Source organism: Macaca nemestrina, chromosome 9 (assembly GCF_043159975.1).
Source record: "Macaca nemestrina isolate mMacNem1 chromosome 9, mMacNem.hap1, whole genome shotgun sequence".
NCBI lineage: Eukaryota > Metazoa > Chordata > Mammalia > Primates > Cercopithecidae > Macaca > Macaca nemestrina.
In genome coordinates this window covers 90,329,850-90,356,780 of record NC_092133.1, presented here as the reverse complement: position 1 = coordinate 90,356,780, position 26,931 = coordinate 90,329,850, and the positions used below count along the sequence as shown (strand labels likewise).

General features: G+C 40.8%; 1 long non-coding RNA gene across 1 annotated transcript; it reads right to left on the bottom strand.

Moving 5' to 3' along the window:
- Positions 1 to 8,205: 8,205 nt before the first annotated feature.
- LOC105486591 (uncharacterized) lies at positions 8,206 to 23,660 on the bottom strand. Its single transcript, XR_011608005.1, has 5 exons — positions 23,560 to 23,660; positions 20,729 to 20,810; positions 13,676 to 13,868; positions 13,428 to 13,471; positions 8,206 to 8,956 (listed from the first exon to the last, which is right to left on the bottom strand). It is a non-coding gene; the product is annotated as an uncharacterized lncRNA (long non-coding RNA).
- Positions 23,661 to 26,931: the final 3,271 nt, after the last annotated feature.

Genomic DNA, 26,931 nt, shown 5'->3' with positions numbered 1-26,931 from the left:
AGTGCGTTTCTCAAAGTGAGTGTGGCATATACATTGCCGTTATAATTGTTTGTGGAGCTGTCTCAGTCCTTTCAATTACAGGTCATCTGATCTGTCTTATCTTAGCTCTTTTATTCCTAGTTTCCCCTAAATGAGGGCCTTTGGAGTAGAGACTACTCCAATGTCTGTGCTTCAGGGGAAGAAAGTGGTTGATTCTTCTGGTCTTTGTTGCTCAACCAGAGCTTGTCTACTGTCTTATCAAATCTGATCGCCCTTGTATGCACTGCAGGGCCTGGGCAGGGCCCTTTGGAGACAAACTTTGTCCTGCCTGTGCTGCTGTCTGTGCTGTGCCTTCTGGGTGCTCAGGGGCTCACAGCAGACCCCTCAAGAGAGGTTCTATCGGCTAACTTCACAGCTTCTCCATTGGGCTGCTTGTGATGAGTAGCAGATGTTCTGTTCCCACAGAGCAATGCCTGAGCAAGGCCTGAGGTGCCTTGGATGATGCCCAGCCACTGACCAAACATGGGAGAAATCAGGCCCCAGATGTGAAATCAGTCAGACCACCCCCAATCTTTGCTGCTGTCACTGCACATATCAATGTGTCAAAAAACAGCCACCAGTACCAAGGGTTCTGAAAGGGCTGGTAAGCCCCTGCACTGGGATAAGACTGAGATCCATGTAGAGACATCTGGCATGAACAAGTGGCTCAGAGTATTTTCAAAAACATCTTGTTCTTGACAGGGACCGCTTCTGCCAACCAGATCTCCTTCCTGAGATGAGAATGGACCTTAGGTCCATTCTAAGTGGTTCTGACTCCTTTATCCTGGGCTCCATCCAGGTTGAGCAATGGCCATGGGATTTTCTCATGTCTGAGAACCTTTAACTCCATGCTGCCCCCAGACTTTCATAATCCTCCCAACTGGGTTGCATAGCATGGCCCAGCCCCTCTCACCTACCCAAAATGGACATTTTCCCAAGTTCAGTCACACTGCTGGCCAGTGCAGTTTCGCAATTCATGGTGTCATGACCTCCCATGTGTGCCCCAACTGCATTCTCTATGAGTCCCGATACACTCTTGGTGCTTGGCAAGCATGAAACCACAAACGGAACTGGAATTCATGCAGTCAGCTCAAAGGGGATTTCCTCGATGTGCATTCTTTTCTAAGACCTCATTGATTGTTCTCCTGAGGCTGATTGTGGAAAAAAAACTCTGAACTCACATGAATTTGGTGGACCAAGGACCTCCTTTAGGGGAAATTAGCAAAAAAAAAAAAAAAAAAAAAAAAAAAAGGGAGAGAGAGAGCTGAGAAGAGACAAGTCAAATGACCTGCAGTGGAAAGTACTCCTAGAAAGCTCTGCAGTTGCTGGGAGATAAAGAGATTTTAAGGGGAGAAAAGAGAAAATGACAGCCAGGTTACTGGGCTCCCAGGGGTAGAGTTCATGGGGAAAGACAGCTGATATCTATGCTGGATGTTTCTTAAGCCTGCAACCAGGATACTTACATTTAATCAAACTATAATTAAAGTAATGCATGTACATAATTAAAAAAGGCTTCAGATGAAATATATATATTTATATTTATATATATATAAGATGAAATATATATATATATATATATAGAGAGAGAGAGAGAGACAGAGAGAGAGAGAGACATATTTCTTGTCCTTGTCTCGTTCCCCAGGGAATAACCTTTGGGTCATTTTAGAGATGGTTGCCACCATTTATAAAATGAATTTGGATGTGTTCAACTACAAAGTCAACTTGTTTTGTACCGATTGTCTATTTAATTTTGAGTGAGTTTTGATAGTTTTTGGTATTCAAGGAATTGGTCCATTTCTTTTATTTTATTTATTTTTTGAGACAGTGTCTTGCTGTGTCGCCCAGCCTGGAGTACAATGGTGTGATCCTTGGCTCACTGCAACCTCTAACTCCCACTCTCAAGCGATCATCCCACCTCAGCCCCCGTGTAGCTTGGACTACAGTTGCACGCCACCACTCCATGGGCAAATTTTTTATATTTTTTTGTAGAGATGGGGTTTTACCATCTTGCCCACACTGGTCTTGAACTCCTGAGCTCAAACTATCCATCCACCTCAGCCTTGGCCTCCCAAAGCACTGGAATTACAGGTGTGAGCCACCATGCCCAGCTGGAATTGGTCCATTTCTTTTAAGTCGTCAAATTTATGAACATAAAGTTGTTCATAATATTCTCTCATTATTCTTTGAATGTCTGCAGTGTTTGTAGCAATATGCCTTCTTTCCTTCTTATTCTAGTAAGTTGTGTCTCTTCTCCTTTCATCTTCATCAATCTTTTTAGAAGTTTATCTTTTTAAAGAACTAGCTTTTGTTATTATCAATTTTTCTCTATTAGTTTTCTATTTTAAATTTTATTTCTGGTCTTATCTTTATTATTTTCTTGCTTCTGCTTGCTTTGGGATTATTTTACACTTCGTTTCCTAGAGTCTGGAGATAGAATCTTAGATTAATTATTTGAAATTTTTCTTTTTTTCCAACATTAGCCTTTAATTCTATAAATTTTCCTCTCAGCACTTACCCACACTCTGTAGATATAATATGTTGCATTTTCATTTTTCCTCAGTTCAAAATATTTCCTACCTTCCCCTGAAATGTATATCCTGCTTTTTTGGGGTGGAAAATTTTATAAATGTCCATTAAATTCATTTGGTTAAAGGTTCGGTTCAGATCTTCTGTATCCTTGTCGATTCCCTTTCCATTAGTTCTATCAATTACTGAGAGAGTTGAAGTCTCAAACTATGCTTGCGAGTTTGTTTATTAAGACTTTATTTCTGACAGTTTTTGCCTTTTTTAAGATTTGTTTTTAGTTTTTATACACTTTGAATGTTATGTCTTCTTGGTAAATTGACTCTTTTGGTTATGGAATATCCCTCTTTGTCCCTGGTAATTTTCTTTGCTCTGAAGCCTATTTTGATATTAATATAGTCATTCCAGCATTAGATTAAAGCTTGCATGGTCTATATTTTTCCACTCTTTTACTTTTAATATGCCTGTATCATTATTATTGTAGACAGCATATAATTGGGCCATGTGTTTGTTTATTCATTCTGAAAATACCTGTGTCTTAATTGGGTGCTTAGACACTTTACATTGAATGTAATTATTGATATGTGTGGATTTAGGTTTACCATTTTATATTTGATTTCTATGTATTACCTCTGCTTTCCATTTCTTTGTTTCTCTTTCCAGCTTTCTTTTGGGATATTTGAACATTTTTTGAATATTCTATTTTTATTTATCTGTTGTATTTTGCCTATATCTCGTTGTTTCAGTTTTGTTTCTCTGTTTGTTTTAGTGATTGCTCTAAGGATTACAGTAAACATATTTAATGTTTAGAAACCTACTTTTAATCATTGTTTTACAACTTCAAGTGGGATGTATAGACCTTACAGGAATATACAGGAATCAAATAAACAAAAGAAGTGAAAACTTATACTCTGAAAATAACAAGCATTACTGAAATAAATTTTGAAAGCTCTAAATAAATGGGAAGACATCCTATGTTTGTGGATTGCAAGATTTAATATTGTTAAGATAACTATACTACCAAAAATAATCTACAGATTCAGCAGAGGAGCTTCAAAACACTGGACCCTGGGGCCTTAGTCAATGGATGCCCTGGATTCTCCCCTTCTTAGGATCTCTAGCAGTTGTAATTGCTACTCCCCTTTGGACCCTGTACCTTTAACCTCCTTGTTAAGTTTGTCTCTTCCAGAATCGAAGCTGTAAAACTACAAATGTTCTTCAAATGGAGCCCCAGATGCAGTCCATGAGTAAGATCTACTGCGGACCCCTGGACCAGTCTGCTAGCCCAAGCTCTGATGTTAATGACATCAAAGGTGCCCCTCCTGAGGAAATCTTAACTGCACAACCCCTACTATGCCCCAATTCAACAGGAAGCAGTTAGAGCAGTCATCGGCCAACCTCCCCAACAGCACTTGGGTTTTCCTGTTGAGAGGAGGGACTGAGAGACAAGACTAGCTGGATTTCCTAGGCCGATTAAGAATCCCTAAGCCTAGCTGAGAAGGTGACCGCTTCCACCTTTAAACATGGGACTTGCAACTTAATCAATCAGATAGTAAAGAGAGATCACTAAAATGCTAATTAGGCAAAAACAGGAGGTAAAGAAATAGCCAATCATCTGTTGCCTGAGAGCACAGCAGGAGGGACAATGATTGGGATATAAACCCAGGCATTGGAGCCGGCAACAGCCACCCTCTTTGGGTCCCCTCCCTTTGTATGAAAGCTCTGTTTCCACTCTATTTCACTCGATTAAATCTTGCAAATGCAATAATAATAATAATAATAATCTACAGATTCAATGCAATCCCCATTTAAATTCCAGTTGCCTATTTTGCAGAACTTGACAAGCTTCTAATAAAATCCATATCAAAATGCCTGGAACTCAGGATAGCCAAAATAGTTTTTACAAAGAAGAAGAAGGTTGGAGGACTTGCACTTCCCATCTTCAAAACTTATTACAAAGCTATAATAATAAAGACAATGTGGTACTAACATATGGATAGACATAAAGATCACTAGAACAGAACTGAGAGACCAGAAATAAACTCTCACCTTTATGTACAACTGATTTTCAACAAGCATGCTAAGACAATTTATTGGGGAAAAAAAAAGTCTCTTCATATGGTGCTGGGACAACAAGATATCCACATACAAAATAATAAAGTTGAATCCCTGTCTTGCAACATATTCAAAAATTAACTCAAAATGGATGAAAGACCTAAATGTAAGGCTTAATTCTATAAAATGTTAGAAGAAAACATAGACATAAATCTTTGTGACCTTGGATTAGGAAATGATTTCTTATGTAAGACACCAAAGCACAAGCAACAAAATAAAAATAAGTAAATTGAACTCTAAAAAACCTAGAAACTTTTGTACTTCAAAGGGTAATATTAAAAAGTAAAAATGCAACCCACAGAATGAGAGAAAATAAGTGCAAATTATGTATATAATAGGTTGCTTGTATCTGGAATAAACAAAGAACTCTTACAACTCAGTAATAAACAAAACCAATTAAACATGGTCAAAGAATCTTAATATAAATTTCTTTAAAGAAGATATGTAAACAACCAATAAGCTTATGACAGGATGCTCAACATCATTAGTGATAAAGAAAATGCAAATCAAAACCACAATGAGATACTACTACACATATTAGGATGGTTGTAATTTTAGAAAGTCTGAAAACAATGTGTTGATGAAGATGTGCAGAATTTTGAGTCTTCATACATTGCTGGTGGAAATGTAATACAGTGCAGCTACTTTTCAAAACAGTCTGGCAACTCCTCAAATGGTTAAACACAGAGTTACCAGAGGACCCAGCAATTTCACTGCTAGGGGTCTAATGAAGAGAAATAAAAACGTGATTACACAAAAACTTGTGTTATACAAACATTTTTAATGGCAACATTATTCATAATACCAAAAAGTAGAAACAATCCAAATGTCTATCAATTAATGAATAGACACATAAAATGTTAGATATCCATACAGTGAAATATTTCTTGACAACAAAAAGGAATGACATACTGATACATGCAAAAACATGGATGAACTTTAAAACATTATGCTAAGTGGAAAAGTCAATTACAAAATACTATGTATTATATAATTCTATTTATTTATATGACATGTTCAGAATCCTCAAATCAAAAAAGATGGAAAGTAGATAAGTGGCTGCTTAAAGTAGGGGAGGGGAATGATGGAGCATGGCAATGGACATGAAGTTTCCTTTTGTGGCGAGGACAATTTTCAAGTTTGATTGTGGTCCTGTGTTAGCATTCTCCAGAGAAACAAAACCAATAGGAGAGATAGATGATAGAGATAGATGGATAGAGATAGATGTATAGATGATAGATAGATAGATAGATAGATAGAGATTATTGATTGATAGCTAGATGATTGATGATTGATTGGTATATTGATGATTGATTGGTTGATTGATTGATGCCCCAGTGTTGTCAATCCTATTGTGCTTTCTGGGCTATGTTCACAACACAAGAAAATGCTAACTTTCAGTTAAATGTTAGTAAAAATAATGGTATATGTTTTTTTCCATATATATCTGAATATAATAAATATTTATACATATATATAAAGAGAGACAGAGATATAGAGATATTTATTGTGGGAATTGACTCATAACATTATGGAGGCTGAGAAATCCCAGAACCTGCAGTGTAACCTGGAGACTCAGAAAAGCTGGTGTTTAATTCCACGCTAATTTGAAGGCCTGAGAAGCAGGGTGGGGAGCAGTGGGATGGAAGGCCACTGTTGTAAGTCCAGGAGTCTGAAGGCCCAGAACCAGAGCTTAGATATCTGACGATTGGAGAAGATGGATGTCTCAGCTCATAAAGAAAATTTGACCTTTCGCTTTCTCTCTGCTTTTGTTCTATTTGAGCCCCAACAGATTCAAATGATGACTACCGATGATGTTGACATCATGTCCACCAATTCACCAATTTGTCCACCAATTCAAAGGCTAATATCTTCTGGAAACACCCCTACATGCATCCAGAAATAAGGTTTTTACCAGCTATCTGGGCATTCCTTAGCCTAGTCAAGTTGACACACAAAATTAACTATTACAGGTGCTTAGGGCATAATTTTGTAATTGTATTAAAAACTATTGAATTCTACATTTTAAATTGATGAATTGTATGATATACAAATTATATCTGAATAAAGCTGCTGTCAAAAGGTTTCTGTTGGTGAAAAAGCCCCAGTGCTCTCGATCCTACTGTGCTTTCTGGACTATGTTCAAAACAGAAGGAAATGCCAACTTTCAGTTAAATGTTGGTAAAAATAATGGTATGTATTTTTTTTTCCCCATTGGTTTCACAAACCCCTGAATTCAATTTAAGATCCACTGCTTTTGAGCAGTTGTTCTCAAACTTTAGCTTGCACTGAAAGGACTTGTTCTATGATAGATCTCTGGACCCCACACCCAGACTTTCTGATTCAGTGGGTCTGGAATGGAGCCCAATAATTTGCATTGCCAGCAGGTTCCAGGTGATGCTGCTGCTGCTGCGGCTGTTAAAAGTCCACACTTCAAAAATCACTGCTCTAAAGGAAAGGTGAGGAAAAATATTTAACCTTCATTTGCTGTAGAAAGCTCTTCGAAGGGAACCATTCATTCTGAAATCTTGTCTTTCTCTGGCTCTCTTCTCTCCAAGGCCTTTTCTGGGTGGTTCTATTCTATTTACAGGACCATGAATACAGACTTCCAGAATGGACACATTAGTCAATTGTGCTTTTTCTTGAAGTCAGAGAAAATTTAGCCAGCTCTTCTAAACACAGAGGCATGCTGGAACTGTGAGGTTTTCACGCTTTCGTTAACTCAGGTACATTGATTATTGTCACAGCTCCTTTCCAGTCAAGACTTAGGGGACTTCTAGGCTTCGCTCATCCTGCCTTGAGCGAGGAACAAAAGTAAAACCAACTTGCTCTTCCTAGTGACTCCTGCAGAGAGCTCATCTCATCAACCACACAGGCACAGCCTGCTGCCTGGAGTTCCCTCTTGGCTTCATAATTTCCCAGCCCCAATCCACATGTCCAAAAGCAGGAACAATTTTGTCAGGGCAATAACAGAGAGGTGTTACATCATCCAACCCCATCGTGATAAAAAAAACAATCAGACATTGCTCTTTGGCCTTTTTCAATTTGCTCTCACTCCAGAGCCCCATTGTTCTTAATCATGTCTTCCCATGCGGTTTGATTCTTCTCGCTCTCGCTCTCTCCACTTCCCTCCTGGACTTGTCTCTGCAGGAACATCACATTCCTCCTCTCCCATTTACTAGGCAGAGGAGGTTTTCTCCTCCTCATGAAAACTAGGCACGGGCCCAAAGCCCAGGTCCTGGAAGCTCTTTTCTATCCCCTCATAAGCTTATTAAACTATTTCCCCAAAAACGTCAAGTCCCTTCTGAATAAAGAATTCTTGTAACAATTGCTAAAAATGAGAAAACATTTCTTCCATTTATTTCTTCTGAGTCTCAGAAGAGACATGTGTTTTCAAGTTCCAGGGACATTTCACTCTGGCCTTCAGGGTTGTGTAAGAGGTAAGAGCCCCAGATGGCAAAATTCACATGAGTGTGGAATTTTTGGTAAGCATTGTTACCGCTCATAGATCCTTGGAGTTCCCTGTGGCCCCTCCTCCATCTACTAAGAATGCATTGTGCTGGTGGATGGTGCAGGGTGGCAGGCCAGGCCCTTCTTCCCCATCTCCTCCAGGAGAACATCCTTGGGGCCAGTCATCCCCACCCCTTTAACTGAGTTAAATGGGGAATCGACACACCTTCAGCAACTGCCATACGTGAGAGCTTGGAGGGCTGTACCCCAAGTCACTCAGTGGCAGTCAGAGGAGGGCACCTGGGCTCATTTCTGAGGTGAATTCGGCAAATGGTCCCCAGAAAAACACATGTGCTTACACGGAAGAGCTCCAGCAGGGAACAGGCCCTGCACCTTGTTCTCTCAGAGCATATTAGAGGCTGTGAGGATGATAGCAGAGGCAGCTGTGGAGAACAAGGGTGTTCCAGGCACAGTCAAGGAGATCCAGGCCTTGACATGAGGCGACAACTGTCATCCATTTATTTCACTGTTTGTATGCCACAGTCATCCAATAATTGTTACTATTTTCACTTTAAACAGATATCTTTTAGGCCAATTAAAATAAGACAATAAAAGATTTTCTTTTACCTTCATTTATTTCTTCTCCAACTCTCTTCCTTTCTTTATGTAGATTTGAGTTTCTCACCTATATAATTTTCCTTCCACCCGAGGAACTTGTTGGAGGACAGGTTTGCCAGTAATGAGTTGCTTTACTTTTTGTTTGAGAAAGTTTTTATTTCTCCTTAATTTTGAAGGATAATGTTGCTGGATATAGATGAGATGAGCCATGCCTCTCACTGCTGGAGTGGACCTTGCAGATAAGCAAAGGAAGAGTGCAAATGACTCAGGCATGGTAGTATATGATAGTTGGAAAAATCAATATGAATTAATGTTTAACTTAATAAAGATGCAGATACAAAAATACAGAAAAGCATGGTGGCTCACACCTATAATCTCAGCACTTTGGGAGGTCAAAGCAGAAGGATCTCTTGAGGCCAGAAGTTTAAGACCAATCTGGACAACATAGCACAACCTTGTTTCTACTAAAAATAAAAAATTAGCCAAGCTCGGTGGAGTGCTTGTAGTCTCAACTACTCAGGAGGCTGAGGTGGGAGGACTGCTTGATACCAGGAGGTTGAGGCTGCAGTGAGCTATGATCACACCACTGCACTTCAGCCTGAGTAACAGAGTGAGACCCCATCCCAAAAACATGACATGAGAATATTTATAAATATTCATGTGTGTATAAACATGTTATTATATACATATGTATATTTCATTGTTCTGTCAGCTAAGAGCACTAGAAGAAAGGACATCTCAGTTTCAACGAGCACAACTCATACCCACATCTTGGTTTCTAAAACCACTCTCCAGTAAAAGGATTCATGATTTCATAGGAAAATGGTTGATTCTAAGACAGAAAAGCAATTACCCAAGAGGAGCCTAGAGCATGTTGTAGTGCCAGAGAGTAAGGTGCTCAAACAAAACTACTGCAAGGGAGTGCAGCAAAGGGCACAGGAGCCAAACAAAAGAGCTCTGCATGGCCACAGCTGGAGCAATGAAATAGAGTTGTGTTGAATTACAACCCAAAGTGCACAATAATTATGCATGAGTACACATTGATACAAATACATGACTGAATAAGTAAATAAATGGGGGAAAGGAAGCAAATCTACTGTAGAGAAGAATTTCAAATAATTTATGTAGATACCTCTCAAGGAGGTAGGTCATAAATCCCACTCCTTAAGTGTGGGCTGTGGTAGTGTGGAAGTGTGGCAATGACTTTGTTCCAAAAAACTACTGTATAAAAGAGAAAAATGACTAACTTTATGTCACAGAAACCCACCAAGTATCTCCTCAACAAGGTGGTCGATGTCAACATCAACAGTGACAAGTCATGTTGATAGCATGGATCCCAGACACAATGTCATTAAGATAGTCCTTACCCCTGTTGGGCTTCTCCCCAAAGCCTATCACCTCATCAGTCTAATCATGGGAGAAACTTCAGACAGACTCCCATAGAGGATTAGCCTGCAATATACCTGACCAGCACTACTCAATATTGTCAATATCCTTAAAAACAAGGAAAGCCTGAGAAGCCATCACAGTCAAGGAGAGCCTAAGGAGATCCTGTGACTAAATGTAACACAGTGTTCATCCGAAATGGGATCCTGAACACATAAAGGACATTAGATAAAAACAAAGGAAATATGAACAAAGCATGGACTTTAGTTTACAATAATGAATCAATTTTGTTCACAATTTATTAATTGTGCAAACATCATATTTCTATAAGATGTTAACAGTAGGAAAAATGGGTGGGAAGTATATGGGAACTCTCAGCACCATCATCACAATATTTTTGTAAATCTAAAATTGTGCTCATTTAAAACCTAAGCTTTGAGGAAGAAATTACTGAGCAGATGTGCAGTTAGCCCTGGCCTCCCTGCAGAGATTTGGCTCCTGGGGTCTGTTTTTCTCCTGGCCGTTGCCTGGCCTGATGTCCTATGCACATCCACACTTAGCAGTTTCCCAGCAGGGCTCTGTCAGTTTCTCCTCTCCAGCCTGCTCTTCCTTGGGGCTATCAAACAACGTTAGCCACATCCGCAGTCCCCAGGTCCCACAGTTAGAAGGGAAGAGTTTTCCTGGCTCCTTCTTTCCTTATCCTCTTCATCCTTGTTCTCACAGATCTACCGCAGCCCAGGCCTCTCTGTTCCAGACTGCCCATCCCTTCTCTGTGCTAGTTTACATCATTCTACCTCCCCTGCATTTGAAGTCCTCCAGGTGTGGGTCTGCCTCTTTCTCCAGGCTTGTTTTCCAGTGTTCCTCCTGCTCATCTGGACCACTGGCTCCTCTGCTGCATGGCCCATGGGGCTGTTTCCATTTCTTTGAAAGCATACATTCTTCCGTCTGAAATGCCACATGACCACATCCACTGACTCTTCACTGAAAGCTCCCTTTTCCACTTAATCTCCTCCACCTCCACACACTCAAAGTAGAAGATTCCCTTCTGAAGCCCTAAAGATCTGCATCTCTCTCTCTCTCCTCTGACAGCACATTTCAATTTCTACCAGAGTATGCGTTGTATTGTGCACACATCTTATCTAATCTGCCTTTAGGGCAGGTTCATCTCTGCACTCAGATGTTCCCACGTCCACTCATTTTACATGGTGACACTCAGGAAGGAACGCACAAGTGAATGAATGAACAAATGAATCAGTTGCATCCTAGAGCTAGAAGCAATCTCAGAGGTCATCAAGCTCAGCCCCAAGAACCCACATTCCATCCCAAAGGTCAGGGAGACTCTCAGAGAAAGGAAATGAGCCACTCAAGGTCACATCCCTTATTTATAGCAGTATTAGCACTAGATGACAGCTGAGTTATTTCCAAAAGAATGTCAGGCTTGAAGTTGTAGAATCAGTTTGGAATCCCAAACTGTGAGTCTCTGTGACTGACACATAAACAATAAATAACAGTTAATGTTGATTAAATTATCATCAGGTGCAGGTGCTCTGCCAGGAGCTCTAGATGAGCTATCTCATTTGATCCTCAAAACAGATTCTATGAGTTAGGGGTAATTTTGTTCCCACTTTATGGATGACTCTGAGTCTTAGACTAAGCAGCTTTTCCAAGTCACACACTTGTTAAACGTATGAGAAAGGTTTGAGCCTAGGTAGTCACACATGAGATGGCACACTCTGTACCAGCACATTAAGTCACTCTCTCCACCTCAATTTCACCCTCTGGAAAACAAGTGTAATAACAGTATATGACCATCATGGGATACAACATATATGAGATAGAATATGCTGCATTCTCTGTCATTCAATTAAGACTCTGGACACCTGAGCATCTGTCTCAGCTCTTGCACCTCAAAGCAGTTTGGTAGGAAGTACAACCCTTTGCCTCTCTATGCGTCGGCCCCCACATCCATAAAGTGACAAGTTTGACCAGACTATATTCGAAGTTCCTCTCTGCTGTGTCCCAGGCTTCTTCATGCTGGGTCCTCTGGTTTGGACATGCTAATCTTAAGTTGTTTGCTTTGTACTGGGTCATATGCTCACTGACATGTCATGCTACTTGCATGACATACAATGTTCACTGACATGCCAGGTTTGCTTCAAGTATTATACATGAGACCAAAGTTTCTCATAAAATGACTCTTCAGTGTTTACTATCATTTAAGGTAGGAGTCATTCTTGGAAATATATTTTTCCGTTTTTTAATAAAAAATGTTATTTTGGGCTGTGCACGGTGGGTCACACCTATAATCCCAACACTTTGGGGGGCTGAGGCGGGCAGATCACTTGAGGTCAGGAGTTCGAGATCAGCCTCGCCAACATGGTGAAACCCCATCTCTACTAAAAATACAAAATTAGATGGGCGTGGTAGCAGGCGCCTATAATCCCAGCTACTCAGGAGGCTGAGGCAGGAGAATCACCTGAACCCGGGAGACAGAGGCTGCAATGAGGAAAAATTGTGCCATTGCACTCCAGCCTGGGCAAAAAGAGAGAAACTTTGCCTCAAAAATTAAAAATAATGTTATTTTGCACAAAATTGTCCTTATGTTACTAACATTAGAACTTAGAAATATCTCTTTGGAATTGCTCCATGAAGTACAAATAATATGCTTTATTAGTTTTAGTAACTAAATAATACATATAATATTAATTTGCCAAAATCTTACTTTGTTTCTGCTAATTTTAGTTAAATATTGTTTGAAACATTTTCTTGATTCAACATAGTTTTATAATTTAGTAGTTGCATAAAATTACATTGCACTGAAGTATCATAATTCATTAAACTTCATTGTTGGATATTTAGGTGATTTCCAATTTTCGTTGGATTTAGACCCAAATTAGTAAAACATTGGCTTTCTGGGCTAGATTTGAGCATCTAAAATTGGCAACAATATGAAGTCCAATTTTTCAGATTCCGAAAGAAAGGACACTATTATCATCCAGTCTTGAGGTTCCCATATATGGGTCTGTGTTAGACCCAAAAGCTCAAACTTCATGGACAATGAGTTGGTATGTAATAATTTTTAATTTACTTCTTTATCATCCATCTATTTCATTTATTTAAATATTTATTTTAGGCATACTGTCTTTTAAGCATTCTGCTGGGTTCCAATGATAGGAACAGAATATCTTCCCCTACATTATGGAACTTCTAATCTAGTTAGGGGAACAGATAGTACTGCAGTAAAATATGTATGTGTGAGAGAGACCGCATATAGAAAGAGAGTCTAGCTATGTATGGATCACTTAGTATGTACGCACCTTGGATAAGTTATGTAACCTCTCCTGTACTTCAGTCTCCTCATCTGTAAATAAAAAATAATAATAGTTAATATGTATGAAATGTTTAGAAGAGTTCTTGGCACATATTAGCACTCAATGCATCTTAGCTATTATTGTTTGTATTAATTTTTCATTGCTGCACAACAAATTATCACAAAATGTCTTAAAACAACAAGCATTTGCTATCTTCCATAGATCTGAGAGTAAGGAATCCAGAAACAGCTTACCTGGGTGATGCCACTATCAGAGTCTCTTATGAAGCTGCTATCAAGGTGTTGGCCTGGGCTGCAGTCATCTGAAGGTTTGACTGGGACTGGATGGTGCACTCTATGGCTGTTGGCAGGAGGCCTCAGTTTCTCATCCTAGGGGCGTCTCTGTAAAGCTGCTTGAGTGTCCTCACAACATGGCATCCACCTCCCCCTGGATCAGTGATGAGAGAGTAAGAGAGAAAAGAAGATGCAATGGCTTGTATGACCTAGTTTTAAAAGTCACACACCATCACCTCTGCCCACATGTATTTGTTAAAAATGACTCACTGAATCCTGCTTTCATTTAACAAGAAGATAATTAGGGTCTACTTTTTGAAGACTGTCAAAGAGTTTGTGGACATTTGTATTTATAAAACACCCAAAGATGCAGAAGGACCACTCACAGTGCCTGACTGTGAGAATGTGTTTCCTCTCTCTATTTCTTTTTTTTTTTCTTTTCTTTTTTTTTTTTTAATTTATTTATTATTATTATACTTTAAGTTGTAGGGTACATGTGCATAATGTGCAGGTTTGTTACATATGTATACTTGTGCCATGTTGGTGTGCTGCACCCATCACCTCGTCATTTACATCAGGTATAAATCCCAATGCAATCCCTCTCCCCTCCCCCCTCCCCATGATAGGCCCCGGTGTGTGATGTTCCCCTTCCTGAGTCCAAGTGATCTCATTGTTCAGTTCCCACCTATGAGTGCGAACATGCGGTGTTTGGTTTTCTGTTCTTGTGATAGTTTGCTAAGAATGATGGTTTCCAGCTGCATCCATGTCCCTACAAAGGACACAAACTCATCCTTTTTAATGGCTGCATAGTATTCCATGGTGTATATGTGCCACATTTTCTTAATCCAATCTGTCACTGATGGACATTTGGGTTGATTCCAAGTCTTTGCTATTGTGAATAGTGCCGCAATAAACATACGTGTGCATGTGTCTTTAGAGCAGCATAATTTATAATCCTTTGGGTATATACCCAGTAATGGGATGGCTGGGTCATATGGTACATCTAGTTCTAGATCCTTGAGGAATCACCATACTGTTTTCCATAATGGTTGAACTAGTTTACAATCCCACCAACAGTGTAAAAGTGTTCCTATTTCTCCACATCCTCTCCAGCACCTGTTGTTTCCTGACTTTTTAATGATTGCCATTCTAACTGGTGTGAGATGGTATCTCATTGTGGTTTTGATTTGCATTTCTCTGATGGCCAGTGATGATGAGCATTTTTTCATGTGTCTGTTGGCTGTATGAATGTCTTCTTTTGAGAAATGTCTGTTCATATACTTTGCCCACTTTTTGATGGGGTTGTTTGTTTTTTTCTTGTAAATTTGTTTGAGTTCTTTGTAGGTTCTGGATATTAGCCCTTTGTCAGATGAGTAGATTGCAAAACTTTTCTCCCATTCTGTAGGTTGCCTGTTCACTCTGATGGTAGTTTCTTTTGCTGTGCAGAAGCTCTTTAGTTTAATTAGATCCCATTTGTCAATTTTGGCTTTTGCTGCTGTTGCTTTTGGTGTTTTAGTCATGAAGTCTTTGCCCATGCCTATATCCTGAATGGTACTACCTAGGTTTTCCTCTAGGATTTTTATGGTATTAGGTCTAACATTTAAGTCTCTAATCCATCTTGAATTAATTTTCATATAAGGAGTAAGGAAAGGATCCAGTTTCAGCTTTCTACTTATGGCTAGCCAATTTTCCCACCACCATTTATTAAATAGGGAATCCTTTCCCCATTTCTTGTTTCTCTCAGGTTTGTCAAAGATCAGATGGCTGTAGATGTGTGGTATTATTTCTGAGGACTCTGTTCTGTTCCATTGGTCTATATCTCTGTTTTGGTACCAGTACCATGCTGTTTTGGTTACTGTAGCCTTGTAGTATAGTTTGAAGTCTGGTAGTGTGATGCCTCCAGCTTTGTTCTTTTGACTTAGGATTGTCTAGGAGATGCGGGCTCTTTTTTGGTTCCATATGAACTTTAAAGCAGTTTTTTCCAATTCTGAAGAAAGTCATTGGTAGCTTGATGGGGATGGCATTGAATCTATAAATTACCTTGGGCAGTATGGCCATTTTCACGATATTAATTCTTCCTATCCATGAGCATGGTATTTTCTTCCATTTGTTTGTGTCCTCTTTTATTTCACTGAGCAGTGGTTTGTAGTTCTCCTTGAAGAGGTCCTTTACATCCCTTGTAAGTTGGATTCCTAGGTATTTGATTCTCTTTGAAGCAATTGTGAATGGAAGTTCATTCCTGATTTGGCTCTCTGTTTGTCTGTTACTGGTGTATAAGAATGCTTGTGATTTTTGCACATTAATTTTGTATCCTGAGACTTTGCTGAAGTTGCTTATCAGCTTAAGGAGATTTTGGGCTGAGACAATGGGGTTTTCTAAATATACAATCATGTCATCTGCAAACAGGGACAATTTGATTTCTTCTTTTCCTAACTGAATACCCTTGATTTCTTTCTCTTGCCTAATTGCCCTAGCCAGAACTTCCAACACTATGTTGAATAGCAGTTGTGAGAGAGGGCATCCCTGTCTTGTGCCAGTTTTCAAAGGGAATTCTTCCAGTTTTTGCCCATTCAGTATGATATTGGCTATGGGTTTGTCATAAATAGCTCTTATTATTTTGAGGTACGTTCCATCAATACCGAATTTATTGAGCGTTTTTAGCATGAAGGGCTGTTGAATTTTGTCAAAAGCCTTTTCTGCATCTATTGAGATAATCATGTGGTTCTTGTCTTTGGTTCTGTTTATATGCTGGATTATGTTTATTGATTTGCGAATGTTGAACCAACCTTGCATCCCAGGGATGAAGCCCACTTGATCATGTTGGATAAGCTTTTTGATGTGTTGCTGAATCCGGTTTGCCAGTATTTTATTGAGAATTTTGCATCAATGTTCATCAGGGATATTGGTCTAAAATTCTCTTTTTTTGTTGTGTCTCTGCCAGGCTTTGGTATCAGGATGATGTTGGCCTCATAAAATGAGTTAGGGAGGATTCCCTCTTTTTCTATTGATTGGAATAGTTTCAGAAGGAATGGTACCAACTCCTCCTTGTACCTCTGGTAGAATTCAGCTGTGAAATCATCTGGTCCTGGACTTTTTTTGGTTGGTAGGCTATTAATTATTGCCTCAATTTCAGAGCCTGCTATTGGTCTATTCAGGGATTCAACTTCTTCCTGGTTTAGTCTTGGGAGAGTGTAATTGTCCAGGAAATTATCCATTTCTTCTAGATTTTCCAGTTTATTTGCGTAGAGGTGTTTATAGTATTCTCTGATGGTAGTTTGTATTTCTGTGGGGTCGGTGGTGATATCCCCTTTATCGTTTTTAATTGCGTCAATTTGATTCTTCTCTCTTTTCTTCTTTATTAGTCTTGCTAGCGGTCTGTCAATTTTGTTGATCTTTTCAAAAAACCAACTCCTGGATTCATTGATTTTTTGGAGGGTTTTTTGTGTCTCTATCTCCTTCAGTTCTGCTCTGATCTTAGTTATTTCTTGCCTTCTGCTAGCTTTCGAATGTGTTTGCTCTTGCTTCTCTAGTTCTTTTAATTGCGATGTTAGAGTGTCAATTTTAGATCTTTCCTGCTTTCTCTTGTGGGCATTTAGTGCTATAAATTTCCCTCTACACACTGCTTTAAATGTGTCCCAGAGATTCTGGTATGTTGTATCTTTGTTCTCATTGGTTTCAAAGAACATCTTTATTTCTGCCTTCATTTCCTTATGTACCCAGTAGTCATTCAGGAGCAGGTTGTTCAGTTTCCATGTAGTTGAGCGGTTTTGATTGAGTTTCTTAGTCCTGAGTTCTAGTTTGATTGCACTGTGGTCTGAGAGACAGTTTGTTATAATTTCTGTTCTTGTACATTTGCTGAGGAGTGCTTTACTTCCAATTACTTGGTCAATTTTCGAGTAAGTACGATGTGGTGCTGAGAAGAATGTATATTCTGTTGATTTGGGGTGGAGAGTTCTATAGATGTCTATTAGGTCTGCTTGCTGCAGAGAAGAGTTCAATTCCTGGATATCCTTGTTAACTTTCTGTCTCGTTGATCTGTCTAATGTTGACAGTGGAGTGTTGAAGTCTCCCATTATTATTGTATGGGAGTCTAAGTCTCTTTGTAAGTCTCTAAGGACTTGCTTGATGAATCTGGGTGCTCCTGTATTGGGTGCATATATATTTAGGATAGTTAGCTCTTCCTGTTGAATTGATCCCTTTACCATTATGTAATGGCCTTCTTTGTCTCTTTTGATCTTTGATGGTTTAAAGTCTGTTTTATCAGAGACTAGTATTGCAACCCCCGCTTTTTTTTGTTCTCCATTTGCTTGGTAAATCTTCCTCCATCCCTTTATTTTGAGCCTATGTATGTCTCTGCGTGTGAGATGGGTCTCCTGAATACAGCAGACTGATGGGTCTTGACTCTTTATCCAGTTTGCCAGTCTGTGTCTTTTAATTGGAGCATTTAGTCCATTTACATTTAAGGTTAAGATTGTTATGTGTGAACTTGATCCTGCCATTATGATATTAACTGGTTATTTTGCTCGTTAGTTGATGCAGTTTCTTCCTAGCCTCGATGGTCTTTACATTTTGGCATGTTTTTGCAATGGCTGGTACCGGTTGTTCCTTTCCATGTTGAGTGCTTCCTTCAAGGTCTCTTGTAAGGCAGGCCTAGTGGTGACAAAATCTCTAAGCATTTGCTTATCTGTAAAGGATTTTATTTCTCCTTCACTTATGAAACTTAGTTTGGCTGGATATGAAATTCTGGGTTGAAAATTCTTTTCTTTAAGAACGTTGAATATTGGCCCCCACTCTCTTCTGGCTTGTAGAGTTTCTGCCAAGAGATCTGCTGTTAGTCTGATGGGCTTCCCTTTGTGGGTAACCCGACCTTTCTCTCTGGCTGCCCTTAAGATTTTTTCCTTCATTTCAACTTTGGTGAATCTGGCAATTATGTGTCTTGGAGTTGCTCTTCTCGAGGAGTATCTTTGTGGCGTTCTCTGTATTTCCTGGATTTGAATGTTGGCCTGCCCTACTAGGTTGGGGAAGTTCTGCTGGATGATATCCTGAAGAGTGTTTTCCAACTTGGTTCCATTTTCCCCCTCACTTTCAGGCACCCCAATCAGACGTAGATTTGGTCTTTTTACATAATCCCATACTTCTTGCAGGCTTTGTTCATTTCTTTTTCTTCTTTTATCTTTTGGTTTCTCTTCTCGCTTCATTTCATTCATTTGATCCTCAATCACTGATACTCTTTCTTCCAGTTGATCGAGTCGGTTACTGAAGCTTGTGCATTTGTCACGTATTTCTCGTGTCATGGTTTTCATCTCTTTCATTTCATTTATGACCTTCTCTGCATTAATTACTCTAGCCATCAATTCTTCCACTTTTTTTTTTCAAGATTTTTGGTTTCTTTGCGCTGGGTACGTAATTCCTCCTTTAGCTCTGAGAAATTTGATGGACTGAAGCCTTCTTCTCTCATCTCGTCAAAGTCATTCTCCGTCAAGCTTTGATCCGTTGCTGGCGATGAGCTGCGCTCCTTTTCCGGGGGAGATGCGCTCTTATTTTTTGAATTTCCAGCTTTTCTGCCCTGCTTTTTCCCCATCTTTGTGGTTTTATCTGCCTCTGGTCTTTGATGATGGTGATGTACTGATGGGGTTTTGGTGTAGGTGTGCTTCCTGTTTGATAGTTTTCCTTCTAACAGTCAGGACCCTCAGCTGTAGGTCTGTTGGAGATTGCTTGAGGTCCACTCCAGACCCTGTTTGCCTGGGTATCAGCAGCAGAGGCTGCAGAAGATAGAATATTTCTGAACAGCGAGTGTACCTGTCTGATTCTTGCTTTGGAAGCTTCCTCTCAGGGGTGTACTCCACCCTGTGAGGTGTGGGGTGTCAGACTGCCCCTAGTGGGGGATGTCTCCCAGTTAGGCTACTCAGGGGTCAGGGACCCGCTTGAGCAGGGAGTCTGTCCCTTCTCAGATCTCAACCTCCGTGTTGGGAGATCCACTGCTCTCTTCAAAGCTGTCAGAGAGAGTCATTTGCGTCTGCAGAGCTTTCTGCTGCGTTTGTTATTGTTTACTGTGCCCTGTCCCCAGAGGTGGAGTCTACAGAGACAGGCAGGTTTCCTTGAGCTGCTGTGAGCTCCACCCAGTTCGAGCTTCCCAGCAGCTTTGTTTACCTACTTAAGCCTCAGCAATGGCAGGCCCCCTCCCCCAGCCTCGCTGCTGCCTTGCTGGTAGATCGCAGACTGCTGTGCTAGCAATGAGGGAGGCTCCGTGGGTGTGGGACCCTCCCGGCCAGGTGTGGGATATGATCTCCTGGTGTGCCTGTTTGCTTAAAGCGCAGTATTGGGGTGGGATTTACCCGATTTTCCAGGTGTTGTGTGTCTCAGTTCCCCTGGCTAGGAAAAGGGATTCCCTTCCCCCTTGCACTTCCCAGGTGAGGCAATGCCTCGCCCTGCTTCAGCTCTCGCTGGTCGGGCTGCAGCAGCTGACCAGCACCGATCGTCGGGCACTCCCCAGTGAGATGAACCCAGTACCTCGGTTGAAAATGCAGAAATCACCGGTCTTCTGTGTCGCTCGCGCAGGGAGTTGGAGACTGGAGCTGTTCCTATTCGGCCATCTTGCTCCGCCCCCCCTCCTCTCTCTATTTCTTTTTGCCCCTCCCGGTACAACGGTGCACACCAAGAAGGCACTGCAGAAAATTCATTTGCTACGATATCCTTGGTAAACCTCAGGCTAGTTCTACCAATTCAGATCATCTGTGTGTAGCATCACCAGATGCACATAGTTATTTTGGTTCCAGTTGTGTGTTAAATCAAAGCAAATAATAGATTGATGGCTTTAACTCTTTAAAACACTTTTAAACCCAAGCCAGTTGAATCCCTTTTAGTACATCTCACTCAAATTTCTTTATTTTACTCAAGAAGTGTTTACATTTGATCCTAGAACAATATGGAACTGAGGGGCACCAACTCATCATATGGTTGAAAATCCATGTTATAACTTTTGACTCCCCCAAAACTTAACTACTAAAAATCTACCTTGACTTGAAGTCTTGCTGATAGTATAGTCAATTAACACATATTTTATATGTATTATAGACTGTATTCTTCAATACATAACCTAGAGAAAAGAAAAGTTTATTAAGAAAATCATAAGGAAGAAAAAATACATTTACAGTAGTGGACCATATTTATCAATACCATAAGTTTATGTCATCTGTTTACAAGAGGAATTATCTGCCTGAGACAATGAGCAATCATGGCTTCAGACCTCAGTCTATGGTATACATATTGGCCTTTTTCCTGTACTGTCATGATTTTTCTCTGCTTCTTGGGAGCACTTCCAGCATCACTAGTGACACTTCGCATGGGTCCTATGGTGTTATTGGTTTCCAATATTGCACTAAACATGATGAAAACTACATGAGAACATCTAGAAATCACTTTTTTCTGCAATATGCAGTTTACTGGAGGGATGTCCTGCCCATGCTGAGATGATTAGTGTCACAGGGCATTATAAGCAGACACTGACAACCCTTGAACTCACTGTAATAGCAACGGAAGATGGCTATGAAGTTATCATGGTAGTACAGTGTGTCCTACAGTTACTTTTATGCAGTTATGATTTAGTATTGCATCTTTACATTTGTTTACATTTCTCTGGACTAAAAATGGCACCATGTATGAACTATAAGTATTTGCGTGCATGAGTTTTGACAAATTTTAACTTTTTATAAGATTTCCATAATTAATGGTAGTAAATGATAAAATTGACTGGTATCTACATATATTTTGTGCATTCATGACATACCTACCTTTTTCTTGTTTTCTTCAATATTTTTAAGCTACTCAATTCAGCTGCATTTTTTTAAATTGTAGCAATTCTCCAAAAGTTTTCCAATATATTTATTGAAAGAAAAAAGTCCTCATGTAAGTGGACCTGCACAGTTCAAACCTGTGTCGTGCAAGGTTAAATTGTACAATTTCCTGAGAGACACAGGTCAGCCTGACAGTGAGAATCCACAGCAACAGGCTAGAGACAACTTCCAAGTCCACTGGGCCAGGTCAGGAAGCACCTAGAACACCTTCTCCAGCTCTCCCCACAGCTGCATGACTGACTTCATCTGGCCTTCAGTTTTGTCATAAACCTACTTCTTCAGTCGTGCTCATCATTTTGCGCAGGAGAATTCTGACCATTCTTTATTATAATTTTTTCAATTTATGTATTTACAAGGTTTCATATGCTTTGCATACTTTAATCTTTATTTAAATCTCATAAACAAATGTTACGAGCTCTCATTGGAAAGGAGAAGACTGAGTCTCAGAGAAATCAAAGTACTTGCACAAGATCACACAGCGACAGAACTAAGGTTCACGGTTAGGCTGGCTCCCTATCCCACGCTTCCACGAAGCTGCCATTTTTTGGTGCTTTATTTCAGAGCCACAGAACTACGGAACCCCACGGTCTTCCTGTAGGGATTACCCCCAGCTGTACCAGTTCCTTTTCCAAATCTTTCCCAGAAGCCTTTTACACCCCCATGCACTACAGTAAGATGTCACCCATCACCCAAACAGAGAGTTGCCAGATAAAATAAAAATGTCCAGTTAAATTTGCATATTATGAAAACAACAAATCATTTTGCTAGTGTAACTGTCTAGGGAAATATTTCCATATCCTGGGACAGACTTAAGCTACAAAGTATTTTCTTGTTGATCTGAAATGCAGATTGAACTGAGCACCCAGCAACAAACCCAGGCTTAACCCAGGATGAGATGCGTACGAGGCTCTTTCTCCTCACCAGCTCTGCAGATCCAAGCAGACTGTAATGTTTCTGATTTATTCACAAAATCGCAGAGTGGATGTGCAGCCCTGAGTATGGAAGCCTCCAGTATTAAGCCTCAACTGTGAAGAACTCAGTTGAATGTGCAGGAAGCTGGAGCTTTTGGAAATGCTAGGAGAAATGTCCTTGGCTTCCCCACCTCGGGTAAAGGCAAGAGTCGAATGCTTCCCCTGTTCATTTGCAGGTATTTTGAATGTAGAAACCAGGGTCTGTGTTGATTACTTGTAGCAAAGTCTTTGCCCCAAACTCACGTTCCTTTGTTACCCATGTGGCCTTAAAGAACCCCACTGCCATCGGGTGTGCAATGACCTTGGGTGGAAACCATGGGGTGGGCAACCCCCAGGACTCCTGATAAATCGGACTCTGCCATAGGACCCCAGATAAAGCTGGCTCTCCCATAGGACTTCCACAAAAGCGGGCTCTCCCACAGGACCCTAGATAAAATGAGCTCTCCCATAGGACCTCAGATAAAGTGAGCTCTCCCATAGGACCTCAGATAAAGTGAGCTCTCCCATACGACCTCCAGAGAAAGTGGGCTCTTCCATGAAACTCCAGATAAAGCAGGCTCTGTGGCATTCGTTTGCTTTTGGTGTCAAACAAAGTTGGCCAGGACAGATGGCACCACCACTATCCTACAATGTGCTTTGCCCAAATCCTTGCTGACCTTTCCATTGTCCCTTTTTGTGTGTGACATGATAGCTGAAGAAATGGGTGTGCTCCACCCAGGTAGCTCCACAGGCCTTCAGGCTGCTCCAGCCCTGTATGACCCCTCTGCCTGCAGGTTCTGTGTTAGCCCCTGCCTCTCTCCACACGGGTCTCTCAGATCTCCAAGGCTTCCTATACAGGATTTCCCTTCTGAGTCTGCTCTTCTTTCTTCTGGGGAACACCTACAGACATTTTGGGTATTCACTGAAATGCTTTCTTACGGGAGGCTTGCACTGGGCTCTGCCCATCATGATTGGGTCAGCTTTGCCAACCATATACTTTCACAGCCTCTGAGATTAATTAAGTATGCTTAATTAATCTTACATGATGATGTATTTAACTCCTGGCTTTCCTGGTAGACTTTTAGTTCCTTGAGGGCAGATATCAGGTGTCTTTTGTTGTTGCTGCCTCCCTGGCACCAAGAACTATATAAAGGCCAATGTCCTCACTAAGCAACAATGGAATGGAACAAATGGAAGCCTCTGGTGTTGCAGGGAGGCCACTCCAAAGGCCCCTCGGCCTACTCCCCTGTCTTCCCATCACCATCGTGAGTCTCCTGTGTCTGCAGCCCAGGGCACCGATGACCTCATCTCTTCTCTTTTGGTCCTATGGCACTGGAGAATAGCCTGGAACCGCACCTTTCCCAGCAGATGTTCAATACTCAGAGGGTTGTCACTCCTAGTTTTGCTGTGTCCCTGCTCCTCGACCTCCTTAATGATTAGTAGAGGACATTGGATATGAAGAAAAGGGAACACATCTCACTTCAAAATCCCTGACTGTTCTTTTTTCTGTTAGTGCCACCAAGTTTCTTTTGTCTCCTGAACTTTTCTCCCGATATCTGTACTCTGCCCTTTCTCTTTCAACCCCTGGGCACACTTTGGCTCTCCCGTAGCATTTTAAAACTTCAGCTGGAGCCTGTGACCCTGGGGTGAAACAGCTTCTAGTGGTAATGAGATAACACCAACAGCACTTGACTTGTCAGTAAGTCTGATTTGTTTGTTGTGCTTTTATTTTGTTTGTTTGTTTGTTTGTTGCCTATGAACGAGATTATAGGGTTGTATATCAACAAATACACACTTTAAAAAAAATTCCTCTCTTCTATTATAATAAGCTTCAAATCATTTTAATATTCATGAAGTCCTTTAGATCTGCCCTGGTCAATTTGGTGGCTATGAGCTACCTGCAGCCGTCTGAATTTAAATGCAAAGTAATTTAAATGAAAGTAAATTAAAAATCCAACTTTCTCAGGCTCACTAGACACATCTCATGTGCTCCCAGAACTGCTCCCACACTGGTGTAGGTCTGATGTGTTCATTCATTGCCCTACAGATAGCCCTGAATACTGGTTTTTGGTGATCTCTTCAGTCTTCTCAGGGTTAATTTCCATCAGGCAGCCCAAGCTCTTGCTTCTAATGGATTTACTGCTTCAAATTCAAAGCATGAGAGAAATGAATCCACACAAGGGTGGCTCTTTAACAATTTCCTGCTGTGGCTTCATATGCTACCTGCACTTGATGCCCTTCACTTGCACCACAGATAGGGCTTTCCTCCTGGAAAGTGCCTCCTCGAAAGACTTTTCCTCCACTCTTCTGCTCTCAATCAAATTCTCTTGCCATTAATCAACTTCTGTCTTTCTAACAAAGAAAATTAAAAGCTATTTATTCTACGTGCTTATTAAGAGATAACTGCTCTAGAATAAAGAAACTGACAGATGAAGGAACAAATGAAATGAATGAATCTCCAGATTCCATTCCCTGGCAGGTATTTCATCAGCAGTCAGTCTGTCCTCGTATACAGGGTGACCACACATTGGGCTCCTCCCAAATCTTGATCATATATTGCACCAGAGAGAGAATCAAGCAGCATCCTGGCCAATCTTCTGACCTGTGAAGGAAATACAAGGGGGCAGATGTGCCATGCAGGTTGCAGCTTGCATGTATCTCTGATGACAGATTTCTGGGGCTCTGGTCTATACTTGGACTTTCAGGCCAAATGGGAAACATATCTTCCAATTTTCCTATTCCCTAGTGTTATTCAAAAGCAATCTGTTTAAAAGGAAGCAGGCTTGGGGACAGTCTCAGAGCTCCACTTACATAGCAGGTGAACTGTTTCCACTTGCAGGAGACAAGGCTGGCTGTTGGCCCTTCCCTACTTGCTGTCCCTACCTGTCTTTCCTAGTCTAGTACTTAGATATATGGGGGGCAGCAGAGTCTCAGAGCAGCTCCTGACCCCTGTAAACATTGCACAGGTCTGAATGTGGAAAAAGACTCTTTAAAAGGAGACTGGGCAGAAACTGTTATCCCCATATGAGTCATGATTTTGAAGGATGAGAATACTAGAGGGATGTTATTGTAGGACAGGGAGGTTGATGATCATGGGTTAAAGGGCAGAGGCCATGAGTTCAAGAGCAGTAACCGTGGTTCTAGACTGATGACTGTGGGCTCAAGAATAGTGATTATGAGTTCAGGGGTGGTAACCATGAGTTCAAGTATGGTGATCATGGCTTCAAAGGCAGTGACCATGGATTCAAGAGTAGTGACCATGAGTTCAAGGGCAGTGACCATGGGTTCAAAGATAGTGAACATGGGTCCATGGCAATGACCATGGGTTCAAGGGTAGTGACCATAGGTTCAGGAATGGTGACCATGGATTCAAAGAAAGTCATCATGGGTTCACTGGAAGAAGAGGAACAGTTTCTAATATAGCTGAAGAGAAGAAAAAGAAGATAAGCCAGACAGATTTTGAGTCTTCTCTAGAGATTGGAAATGATAAATTTGTAGGGGCACCAGCCTGGGTAGATGGGTGCTTAAGAACCTGTGGGCAATGGAGGGAAAGGAAGACATTTGCATGGGTTGAGTTATAGCAGGCTGCCACATTCAAACTCACACTATAAGTGCCTGATTTTGTTGTTAGCTGAACTGGACTCCATGACCCTCAACTGCTGACCAGTGGGGAAAATGATAATCTATGTCTTCAAGCATTCAAATTAATTGAAAGTTTATTCTAATCTTGTCATTTTAACAGTCCTTATGGGGGAAGGTGGGGGCAAACCTTTTAGATAGCTTCCCACTCCTTCATTCCCTGAGATGACTCCTAAAGATAGGCGGTGAGGTGTGTACAGAGAGGCCCCAAAGTGAAGATGGCTTTGATTTGCGATCCCAACACCCATATGCTAATGGATCAGGCTTCTTGTTAACATTTTCTTCAAGAAAATCCTTATGATTTGGCTTTTGGTTTTGTCAACTAGTGGAAAAATGCTAGAGAGCTGTTCACTCTGTGACTGGAACAGAAGGACAAATTAAAATTGTGTTTGCTGGGTGGGGTAGGGGGCAGGTTACTGATCTGGTCTCTGTAAATGGTCAGGGTGCTGAGAGCCTGGGGCTCCCAGTGAGATGTTAGGTCAAGGGGTGCCCTTCTCTGCTGCAGCTGCTCTTGTGTTCAGATTGCAGTTTGTGGCTCCCCTCTTTCTCATATCCTTGGACGTTCCTTGCTCCTTTCTATTACTGGGAAATTTGCTGAAACCCATCAGCTTATGGCCTGCCCTACCCAAGTCCATTCTATCCTCTTCTCTGGCAGATTTCTACTCTTTGGGATTTCATTGATAAAATGCAGGGTAAAAACAAAACAAAAAAAAAATGTATTCTGGCTTTCAGTTTTCATCATGTCTTACTAAAAACTTTGAAAGTTGTAAAATAT